Below are 10488 nucleotides of genomic sequence, written 5' to 3'. Positions count from 1 at the left end.
AAAAAAAAAAAAAAAAAAAAAGAATGTTTCCTTTGCATTCAAAACTTGGCTAACTGTTTGGCACAGGAGGCCTAACTTTGGCCTATCTTGACTTTTGACATGCTTTTGTCACTAAGCTTAATCATTTCTAGGTTTGATTTGAAGTGAGGGATATGCAACTAGTCTTCTCACTTGAACAGTTAGAGGCCATCATAAGGCTATTAAATGGCTTAACTTCAATATTGTTATGTCTCAGGGAATAGGAAGGCCTGAGGAGAGGGAGAGAGATGGGGGCCATGGCTGGTCACCGGAGCAGTCAGAACATATACAACATTTATTGATTAAGTTCACTGTCTTACATGAGTGTGAGCCATGGCACTCCAAATCAATTACAATAGCAACATCAAAGATCACTGATTGCAGAGCACCCTAACAAATATAATAATAATGAAAATGTTTTAAATATTTTAAGAATTACTGAAATGTGGCACAGAGACATGAAGTAAGCAAATGCCATTGGAAAAAAAGGCATTGATAGGCTCCTCAACATATTGCCATAAACCTTCAATTTGTAGAATATGCAACATATACAAAGCACAATAGAATAACACATGCCTGTAGACTAAAAAGACTCAGAATCTGCATTTAAGGACATAAAGCAATTATCTAAAAGAGGAATATTTATTTATGCATCAGATTTCAAAAATAGTTATAAGTTTGTTTATAATAAAGATAAAAACAGAATATTTAGTGGATCTTTCACCCGTTCTCTTTCACATGCTTCGTGGATGAAAGAGTTGAATCTTCAATCCAGTGTCCTTGTCTCCATCATCCTCCATCCATTCATCCATCCAACAGATGACTGAACACCTCCTGAGGGCTTGGACTGACTCTCTGCTAGGTGGTGAGGCCAGAGTGCACAGTTACCTTTTGGTTACACTGCTCCAGTTTCTCGTAAGAAACCTTTAATGGCTTCCTTCAGCCTAGAAAATAAGGTCAACATCAAAATTAAAATGTGGCATTTATCGTGTTCTTTGTCATTTACATCTCATATCTATTCCATCTCTATTCATCTAAGTTAGCATTTCTCAATTCTGACTGTACATTAGAATATCTCAGGGAGATTTTGAAAACGACCAAGGCCAAAGCCAGACCAATTAATTGATTCCCTGTTGTTGAGCATCAGCTTTTTATAAAAACTTTCTGGAAGGACCCCACATGGAAACAGGAGACCTTGTTATTTAAGGCACATACAGTGACCTCATTTCTTTTTGCCAATAATTGTTTAGAAATGGGCACATGGCAGGGCATCCTCATTGCATATGAAGAGATGTCTATACATGTGAAAGTATGAGTCTGGGATAATTTTCTTCACTTTAAAATATTGGTCATGGAGGGGCGCCTGGGTGGCTTAGTCGGTTAAGCGTCCCACTTTCGCTTAGGTCATGATCTCGCGGTTCGTGGGTTCGAGCCCCGCGTCGGGCTCTGTGCTGACTGCCGGCTCAGAGCCTGGAGCCTGTTTCAGTCTGTGACTCCCTCTCTCTGTGACCCTCCCCTGCTCACGCTGTCTCTCTCTCTCTCTCTCTCTCTCCTAGAAATAAATAAATAAATAAAAAACATTAAAATATTGATCATGGAGGAAAGGACCTTATTTTCCCACTGGATGCTATTAGATCTGGATTTTACCCCCAACTGCTAGAGCCCTCTTGTTTCAAGCCTGAGAATGAAGTCAACACATGGAAGAGCAAAGAGATAAGAGACTTCATCACACAAAGACCTAGTAAGCCTGATTCTTCAGAGTTCCTTGATGTATTAGAAAATGAACTGTCTTTTAAAAGATCCAATTTCAGTCCTTTGCCACTTGCAACCAAAGCATCCTAATTTATGTAGCATTTCAGGATCTGCTCAATCCTCCCTGATCCATCCTCTAAAACCAGTCATTTTGTCCAGACAGAGTCATACTGATGCTATAGCCACTCCTGACTATCTGCCACCCCTGGTTATACCTCCATAGTTTTACTAATATTTTCTCTCTCAGTGAAAGAGCACTTTTTTTTTTTTTTACTTCTGTTATGGTAATATAATCCCACCTATTAGTTAGGGTAGACTAAGCTTCTGTATTAAATAGACTCAAAATATATAATTTTTTAAACTTCTTAGAGGTTTACTTTTTATGTACTTAATGGCCCAAATATGTAATAAATCAAGAAACCAGACTTCTTCCATGTTAAGAATCCACCATTCCGAGAGTCTTGGCATTTTCATTTGTTTGCAGCCTACAGAAAGATGAAGAGAGAGCTCAGAGACAGAAAACACCCACTTCTGAAAAACTGTGGCTCAGTAGCATTTAGCTGTTTTGGAATTATGAATGATCTTTCCACCCAGTTGGCATTTTTCTCCAACCAGATTATAAGTTCTTTCAAAACAGCAGCTATTTTTATGTTCTTGCCTAGCTTTGAAGCTTTATTCTGCAATGACAGTCCTCAAACTTTAGGTGCATCAGAATCATCAGGGGTATTTTTTATAACAAGGTTTCCTGAGCCCTACTGTTAGAGTTTCTATTTCATTTGGTCTAGGATAAGGGCTACAAATCTGTGTTTCTAACAAGTTCCTGGGTAATTCTGGTGATACTGGGAAACTGATGACCTAGACTATACTGATTATTATTTTACAGTTCACAAACAGTAAGGGGTATACTTCTGAATTTGTAGTAGTAGGAAGGAGGCCCAGAATTTAGATTTAGTGCCACATTTTTAATCTGTACCAACTCCTCTATCTCCTTCATGTCCATTTATTTATTTATTTATTTATTTATTTATTGCACTTGTTTCTGAACCATCTTATTGGAGCAGGGAAACTTGAGTAGAATAACTTTTCATCTAGTTTCTTAAAAAAAAAAAAAAGGCATAGATGGGGGCACCTGGGTGGCTCAGTCGGTTAAGTGGCCAACTTCAGCTCAGGTCATGATCTCAGTTTGTGGGTTTGAGCCCCGTGTCAGGCTCTGTGCTGACAGCTCAGAGCCTGGAGGCTGCTTCGGATTCTATGTCTCCCTCTCTTTCTGACACTCTCCCGCTCACACTCTGTGCCTCTCTCTCTCTCAAAAATAAATAAACGTTAAAAAAACTTTTTTAAAGCATAGATGGATTTTATAAAACAGAAGAAATCTTAAAATCCATTTTGAAAAAGTGACTTCAGTTTAAAAGCATTAATTTAATTTAAAAATCCTCCAATTTGTCTCAGGGAAAGGAAGAGAAAATACTAGCAAATTTATGACAAAAAGATTTCTTTGGATCATTGATTTTTGCCATGATAACTGTAAGATTTCCAATAAGGAAAACAATATGTCCTTTGAAGTGACAGAGAAGTTTGGTTAGATTTTAAAATTTAATGTTTTAAAGTATAAACTCAGTACAGTTTTATTCCATACAACAATAAATTCCCTTTTGAAAACTAATTGTATCACTGGATGTGTAATTTTCTCTTAAAAATAATAAAGACAGTTTTATTTTGATGAGACTTTTCTGAAATTCTAAGAAATTAACTGCATTACTTAGATTTTCTGGAAGACACTAAGCAAAATAATAAAAGTGGCTCATATGAGTTGCCAGGTCATAAGAAATTGTGATAGAAGCTTATTCATCTTGAGTCATTTAAAATTGAACCAACTCTGGAAGAAAAGAGTATAATGAACATCACTGGGAAAGAGGCACAAATGAGAAATGCTGATTTGTCTTTCTAGAATTGGGGTGACATTTCACTCTTCACTGAATTTGCCAAGACTCAACCTAATACATGTTTAGAGCATTTATAAGGTAATAGAAAGCCTAAAACAAAAGGAGCTCCAAGGAAGTGACCATACTGGAAGAGAGAAAATGTAGTTGTTTTTCCTAAAAGTGAACAATGGTTCATGAAGCTTTAGTATTAGGTGCAGAAAACCTAGAATTGATGAAAATTGGAGACAAGTTCAAAGAAGCTTTCATGTTAAAGTAAATTAAGGCAGCCACTAAAACCTAGAGTCAATAGAAGGGCCAACATACTTTTTAAAAAAATTTTGTGTATCTAAGGAGTTTCATTTAAGTTATACCTGTATGCCCTGTGAGGAGAGAAACTTTAAGTCAAATAGAGCGTGGAATAGAAGAGCTGGTAGCAGAGAGTAAGGCCTGAAGGTCTGATAAAGAGTGTGAGTAAGGCAAAGTTCCTAGCAAGTGAAGCCATAGTTTGGGCCCCAAACAACATAAGCACAATGGATCCTGAGAAAGTAGAGGCCAAGAGACCCCTGAAAGGTTGGATGGTGAAATATGCCATCTAACATATACTTTTGAGAGTGAAAGAGGGTGCTATTTATAAGCTCACCAGGAAATAGACACAAACTGGGACCATTTCTGCAAAACGTGGGGTTATATCTCCTTGACTGACAGGTGAAGGAGGAAGCTGGATATACCGTGGGAGATTATGATAGTTGAAAGAAAATTAGGCAAGCCATAGTTTACCAGGTGGGTCAGAAGTCCAGTGATCATACTTCCTGAATTTTCTGGACCAGTTTTGAACCTTGATGTTTTAGATTTTAAACCAACATTAGTATTTCTCCCATATTGTTAAAACCCTCAGAAATCTCTTGATCAAACATGTGGGAGACCATACTGTGTGAGGGTCAGCATGTACTCAGACCTCAGTAAGAAGAATGGTTCTAGTATTTTTCTAGCTGTGTGATCTATCGCAACCTGTTTCCCTGTCTGTAAAATAGGGACAAGAATAAGTACTTTTTCAGCTGTTGTAATGATTGAATTAGATGGTGTATGCAAGTGTGTGGCATGGTGCTTGACGTACACTCAATAACTCTTTCTAATAGCTCCCATGCTGCAGAATCTTTTATTTTTTTATTTGAGTATGGTTGACACATAATGTTACAATAGTTTCAGGTGTATAACATGGTGACTCAATGACTTTATACATTATGCTGTTATGCTATGCTTACCACAAGTAAGCATCTGCCACCACAGACACTGTTATAATACCTTTGGCCATATTCCCCATGCTGTATCTTCCATTCGTGTGTGGAATCTTTTAAACTAAGACAGGATACAAAAATATTTTATCAGTTTCTTTCTTCTAATGGATTTATTTATTCAATAGATATTTATTAAGCTCCTGGTGCATGATAGACGCTCTGCTAGACACCAACATTAAGAAAAGAAAACCATCTTGGCCTCAAACTTACTGAGATTTCAGAATAGAAATAAGAAAAGAACAGTGAGGAAACAGAATATCAGATAAGGAAACAATCATATGTAATATTTCAACAGGGATTTCCATTACCTTTTCTGTACCTGTAAGAGCAGAATTTGACTGAGTCTTGGAGAATGGCACAGACTTCCCAGTTCCTGAGAAAATGTCTGTGATGAAAAGATGATTCTGATTGAAGTTCAGAACAGAATGGAAGGGTATCATCAGAGTGGCTATGAGTCTTCCATTTTGCTTAGGAAAGATATGATTCTGATTTTTCATCCAGAAAATAAGGTGATCATACCACCAAACATATAACCTGCTCATGAGATAACAGCGTGTGTGGGGTTCTTTGGATCAAAGAAGCAGATTTATGTCTTCGATATTTCTTTATTAGGTAGCTGCTCAAATAGGTCTTATCACGCACATTCACATTTTAAGGAGATTTCCTACTTAAAATTAGTATTAGTTTATAATCATGTGCTATTTATTCAAAAGTAAAAATGGTAACAACAGAGGAAAAAATTTAGGCATAGGAGTTAAAAAGCGATATTTTTAGTCAATAAATATATTGCCCTGCAATATGCAAAGAATATGAATATTACATGGGTTAAGTTTTCAGAGAATCTTCATGTCTCAGATTTGTCTTTAGAACAAGTTATCATGAAATCATTTTGAATATAGGTTCTCCTTATCGTCTCTCTCTAGTAAATTCTCAATGATTTTATAACTTCGACAATGGTTTAATCTAACTCCATATTCAGAAATGGGGGTGGAGGGACAAGGGATTGTTTTCTTCAACCTCATTTACACTTAACCTCTTAATCTTTTAAAAATTTTTTTAAAAGTGCATCTATTTTGAGAGAGAGAGTGCAAGTGGGAGAGGGGCAGAGAGAGAGGGAGAGAGAGAATCCCAACCAGGCTTCACACTGTCAGTGCATGCCATGGTGCTACGTATCTCTTCCCAGTCTGCCTATTGTCGAATCCTGATAGTCAAGAAAGTGAAAATCTGTGTAGCCATTTTTTCCCCTGCACTTTTTAGTCATGCTCACTTGTAGTAAGATGCCAGATACCATGTGACTTGAAAGTCTTGCAAATTATGCTCCTTATTTTGAAGACCGTTATAGCCTATAGTTTTTATCTTACTTTATTTTGTTAAATATTTATTTATTTTGAGAGAAAGAGAGAGAGTGAACAGGCACATGGGCAGAGGAGGGCCAGAGAGAGAGGGAGATAATTCCCAGCAGAGCTCATGCTCAGCACAGCATGAGGCTCTATCTCATAACAGTGATATCATGACCTGAGCTGAAATCAAGAGTCAGTTGCTTAACCGACTGAGCCACTCAGGTGCCCCTATAGCCTATGGCTTTTAAACATCAGAGTGATGCTGACCTGAGTTTGAACTCTCCACTCACTGTTTGACCCTGGGTCAAATACATAATGCTTTAACCTTCTATCTGTCTGTCAAGCAGCTAAAAGTGAAAAAAGACACCTATCTCCTAAGGGTGGTTGGATGAATTAAATGAGATAATGTAAGGAAGATTCTTTGTAATAAGGTACACTATAAATTATTAGTAATACAAATATTAAATTGGACTTTAATAATTGAAGTGTTAGATAACAGATTTTATCACTGAAAATTGCCACAGTGTAACTTCTGATCCAGAAAATAGCCACCAATTTACTTCATTTGAGGAGATAAACTGCAAGTTTCATCTTGTTTCTACATTGTTCATCATTGAGTCCCAAGTGACTAACACAATGTTCAAAACATATCATATGCTTAATAAATTGTTGTGGAAGAATTAACAGATGAATTGCCCAAGCTGAAAGAAAACTTTTTGTTTTATAACCAAGCAGCATCAGCCCATGTAACAAACTACTGATCAACAATCAGAGCAAGAGACTTAGAAAGCTATTCTAGCTGCCAAAAGCTCTAACATTTCCTCAAAGGACATGTCATAATATTTAATTTAGTAGCTATTTAGTTTAGACATGGATAAATAGGATGATCAATAATTTGTAGCTGCAAACTGCTTTCTAATATGTATCATTTATTTGGTAACTTAAAAAGGTATAAGATTCCTCTGATTTCTTTCTATATCTAAGTCAAATATTTAATGATATCATACTCATAAGAGAAACAAAGAAGTCTGTTTCTCCTATTTGGATCATTGTTCTTTCCTACAGCAACTGGCTGTGTTCGTAATAACATATTGCCCTTCAGGCATCTTCTGTGTGCAGAGCTCTCTGTACAGTGATTAGAATGTGTCTAGTCCTGCAATGGAAGGCATCACAAGTTCTTGTAGAGCTGGTTTAGTGGTGACGAATTCCAAGTTCTGTGGTGAACTCCACTTTGTACTTTGTACCCTTATCTCACTCAACATGGAGGGCAATGAACTTCAAACACCATTCAATGTGTAGAAAAACTGTGATGAAGTGGAACAAAATCTTAGTGTACACTTGAAGTTTTTAGGAATTATTAATGAGAAGAGATCATGATTATTACTATGTTAAAAAGGCTGGGAGAGAAAATTAGAGCCTCACTCTAGTCATACACATATTTGTTCATTATTGGTCCAGACAAATTCACCCAAGATATTCGAGGACAAATAAATACAAGTCAGTAAGGTATCCTTTAGATTTATTTATGATGAAAACCACCACATGTTTGATAACCGTTCTTTAATTAGGGCAATAGTTTGTAACTCTCCCTTTGTTTTTTACATTTAAAACATATTTGTTTTCCATTCTGAAATAGTTTGTAAAAAGCACTGAGCCAGAAATTTAACTGTAAACAAAATATGTTTTCACTTTAGTCAAGCACTGTTTGATAAAGCATGTTTCACGGGCAATTGTACCTATTATTTCCAGAGGGTATGAAGAAGTTCCCCTCTAATTTCACCTAAACAAAGCCTGCCTTCTGTGGAGGAAGTAGAGAGGGTAACAGAAGATCTGCAAGAACCTATGATAAACTAAGAACACTGATATCATCAAACAGATCTGTGGAGTAGAAAATAATGGTAAGGAAAACATACATATTGGACACACTTGTTGGCCCCATAATTATGTATATGTAGTTTATCATTTTATGATCAATACTATAAAAGAAAGAAATAAACAGGAGAATTTACACCTTAATTAACAGAGAATCCAAAATTGGACTTTAAATAAACAGAACCAATATTTTTCAAGAGGAAAGAGAAGATATTACTTTGACCTAAGAAGAAAGAGTAATACAAAATAAAAAATTTTGTAATAAAAAATTACAAAAATGAAAATAAAATTGTTAAATTAGTTTAAAAACAATTTTTTGTCATGTTTAAAAACATGATAGATCATGATAGATCAGATGAATAGCATCATGGATGTCACTGAATAACAAAATGTCAACTAGAATATCAAGTTGAGGAAGAAAAATAAATCAAGAGGCAATGATAATCAAATAAATTATTTGAACTAAGTGTTGTCTAAATAAGAATTGATAGCACAAGAAGAGAAAATCAATGGGGTTTGGAGAAGGGAGTAGAAAATAAAGGAGAAGATAAACATTCTCAGAATGTTTAAGTAGGAATTTATTGTCTCATAGTTCTGGAGGCCAAAGTCCATAATCAAAGTACCCACATGCTTCCCTTGAAATCTGTAGGGGAGTATCTTTTCTTGCCTCTTCCTAACTTATGGTGGTTTACCAAAACTTGCTGGCATTCTTCGACTAGCATATGCAGCTCTTAATTTTCGCTTGTCATCACACAGAGCCTCATGTATATGTTTCCTCTTCTTACAAGGACACCATTTATATCTTGAATTAACGGTTCTCTCTACTCCAGTGTGATCTCATTTTAAGTGATTACACCCGCAATGACCCTGTTTCCAAATAAGGTTATATTGTAAGGTACTGGAGTTAGAACTCCAACATATCTTGTTGGGGACACAGTTTAATCCATAGCATACATTATGTTCATGGAACAGAAGAGTCAATATTGTTAAGATCAACTCTCCCCAAAATGATCTTCAGATCTAATGTAAGCCAATTAATTTTTTTTTTAATGTTTTGTTGTTGTTGTTGTTGTTTTGTTTATTTCTAGGAGAGAGAGAGAGAGAGACAGCGTGAGCAGGGGAGGGTCAGAGAGAGAGGGAGTCACAGACTGAAACAGGCTCCAGGCTCTGAGCTGGCAGTCAGCACGGAGCCCGACACGGGGCTCGAACCCACGAACCGCGAGATCATGACCTAAGCGAAAGTCGGACGCTTAACCGACTAAGCCACCCAGGAGCCCCTGCTTTTTTTTTTTTTTTTAAGAAAATAACAACTTGAATCTAATCTAGAAATGCCAAGGACCTGGAATTTACAAGGAATATTGAAAAAGAATAGTCAGAAGACCTATATTGCATGGTTTCCAGACCTAGGATGCTGCAGTAATCAAGAGAGTGTGATAATGAGAGGACAGAGAAGTAGACCAATAGAACAGAACAGAGAACACAGAGGAGGGGCGCCTGGGTGGCTTAGTCGGTTGAGCGTCCGACTTTCGCTTGGGTCATGATCTCGCGGTTCGTGGGTTCGGGCCCCGCGTCCCGCTCTGCGCTGAGTGCCAGCTCAGAGCCTGGAGCCTGTTTCAGAGTCTGTGTCTCCCTCTCTCTCTGCCCCTCCCCTGCTCACGCTGTCTCTCTCTCCTAGAAATAAATAAAACCACGCTGTCTCTATCTCTCTCCTAGAAATAAATTAAAAAAAAAAAAAAAAAAGGGAACACAGAAGAGTATCCAATACATATTAGGTGAAATTATTTCTGACAAAGCTACCAAAGTAATTCAAAGAAAAAAGGTTAATTTTCAACAAATGGTAAGGGAACACTGGAATATTTCCATGGAAAAGTAACTTTTTCCTTTCCTCACACCATACACGAAATTAATCCAAAAATGTATTGTAAACTTAAATGTAAGAGCTAGAACTGCAATGGAAATTATTTCTACAGCCTTAAGAATCAGTGAAAATTTGGTTGCACTCTTCAACCCAGGGCAGTCAGAGAACTCTAGATGCTGGCGAGGATGTGGAGAAACGGGCACCCTCCTATACTGTTGGTGGGAATGTAAACTGGTACAGCCCCTCTGGAAAACAGTGTGGAGGTTCCTCAGGAAACTAACAATAGAACTCCCTTATGACCCAGCAATAGCACTGCTAGGAATTTACCCAAGGGATACAGAAATGCTGAGGCATAGGAGCACATGGACCCCAATGTTCATAGCAGCACTCTCCACAATAGCTAAAACATGGAAAGAGCCTAAGTGTCCATC

General features: G+C 37.1%; 1 long non-coding RNA gene across 2 annotated transcripts in view; it reads right to left on the bottom strand.

Annotated features, from left to right (window-relative positions):
* Positions 1–725: 725 nt before the first annotated feature.
* The window catches only part of LOC120227379, a 25426-nt gene continuing 15663 nt past the window's right edge, over positions 726–10488 (bottom strand). For both annotated transcript variants that reach the window (XR_005527238.1, XR_005527239.1), the window contains exon 4: positions 726–962. This is a non-coding gene — a long non-coding RNA (uncharacterized LOC120227379). The remainder of the gene's footprint in view (positions 963–10488) is intronic.

Source organism: Hyaena hyaena, unplaced genomic scaffold (genome assembly GCF_003009895.1).
Source record: "Hyaena hyaena isolate Hyena2069 unplaced genomic scaffold, ASM300989v1 scaffold_2252, whole genome shotgun sequence".
NCBI lineage: Eukaryota > Metazoa > Chordata > Mammalia > Carnivora > Hyaenidae > Hyaena > Hyaena hyaena.
Note: the sequence above shows the minus strand (reverse complement) of the source record. Positions and strands in the feature narration are given on the sequence as shown.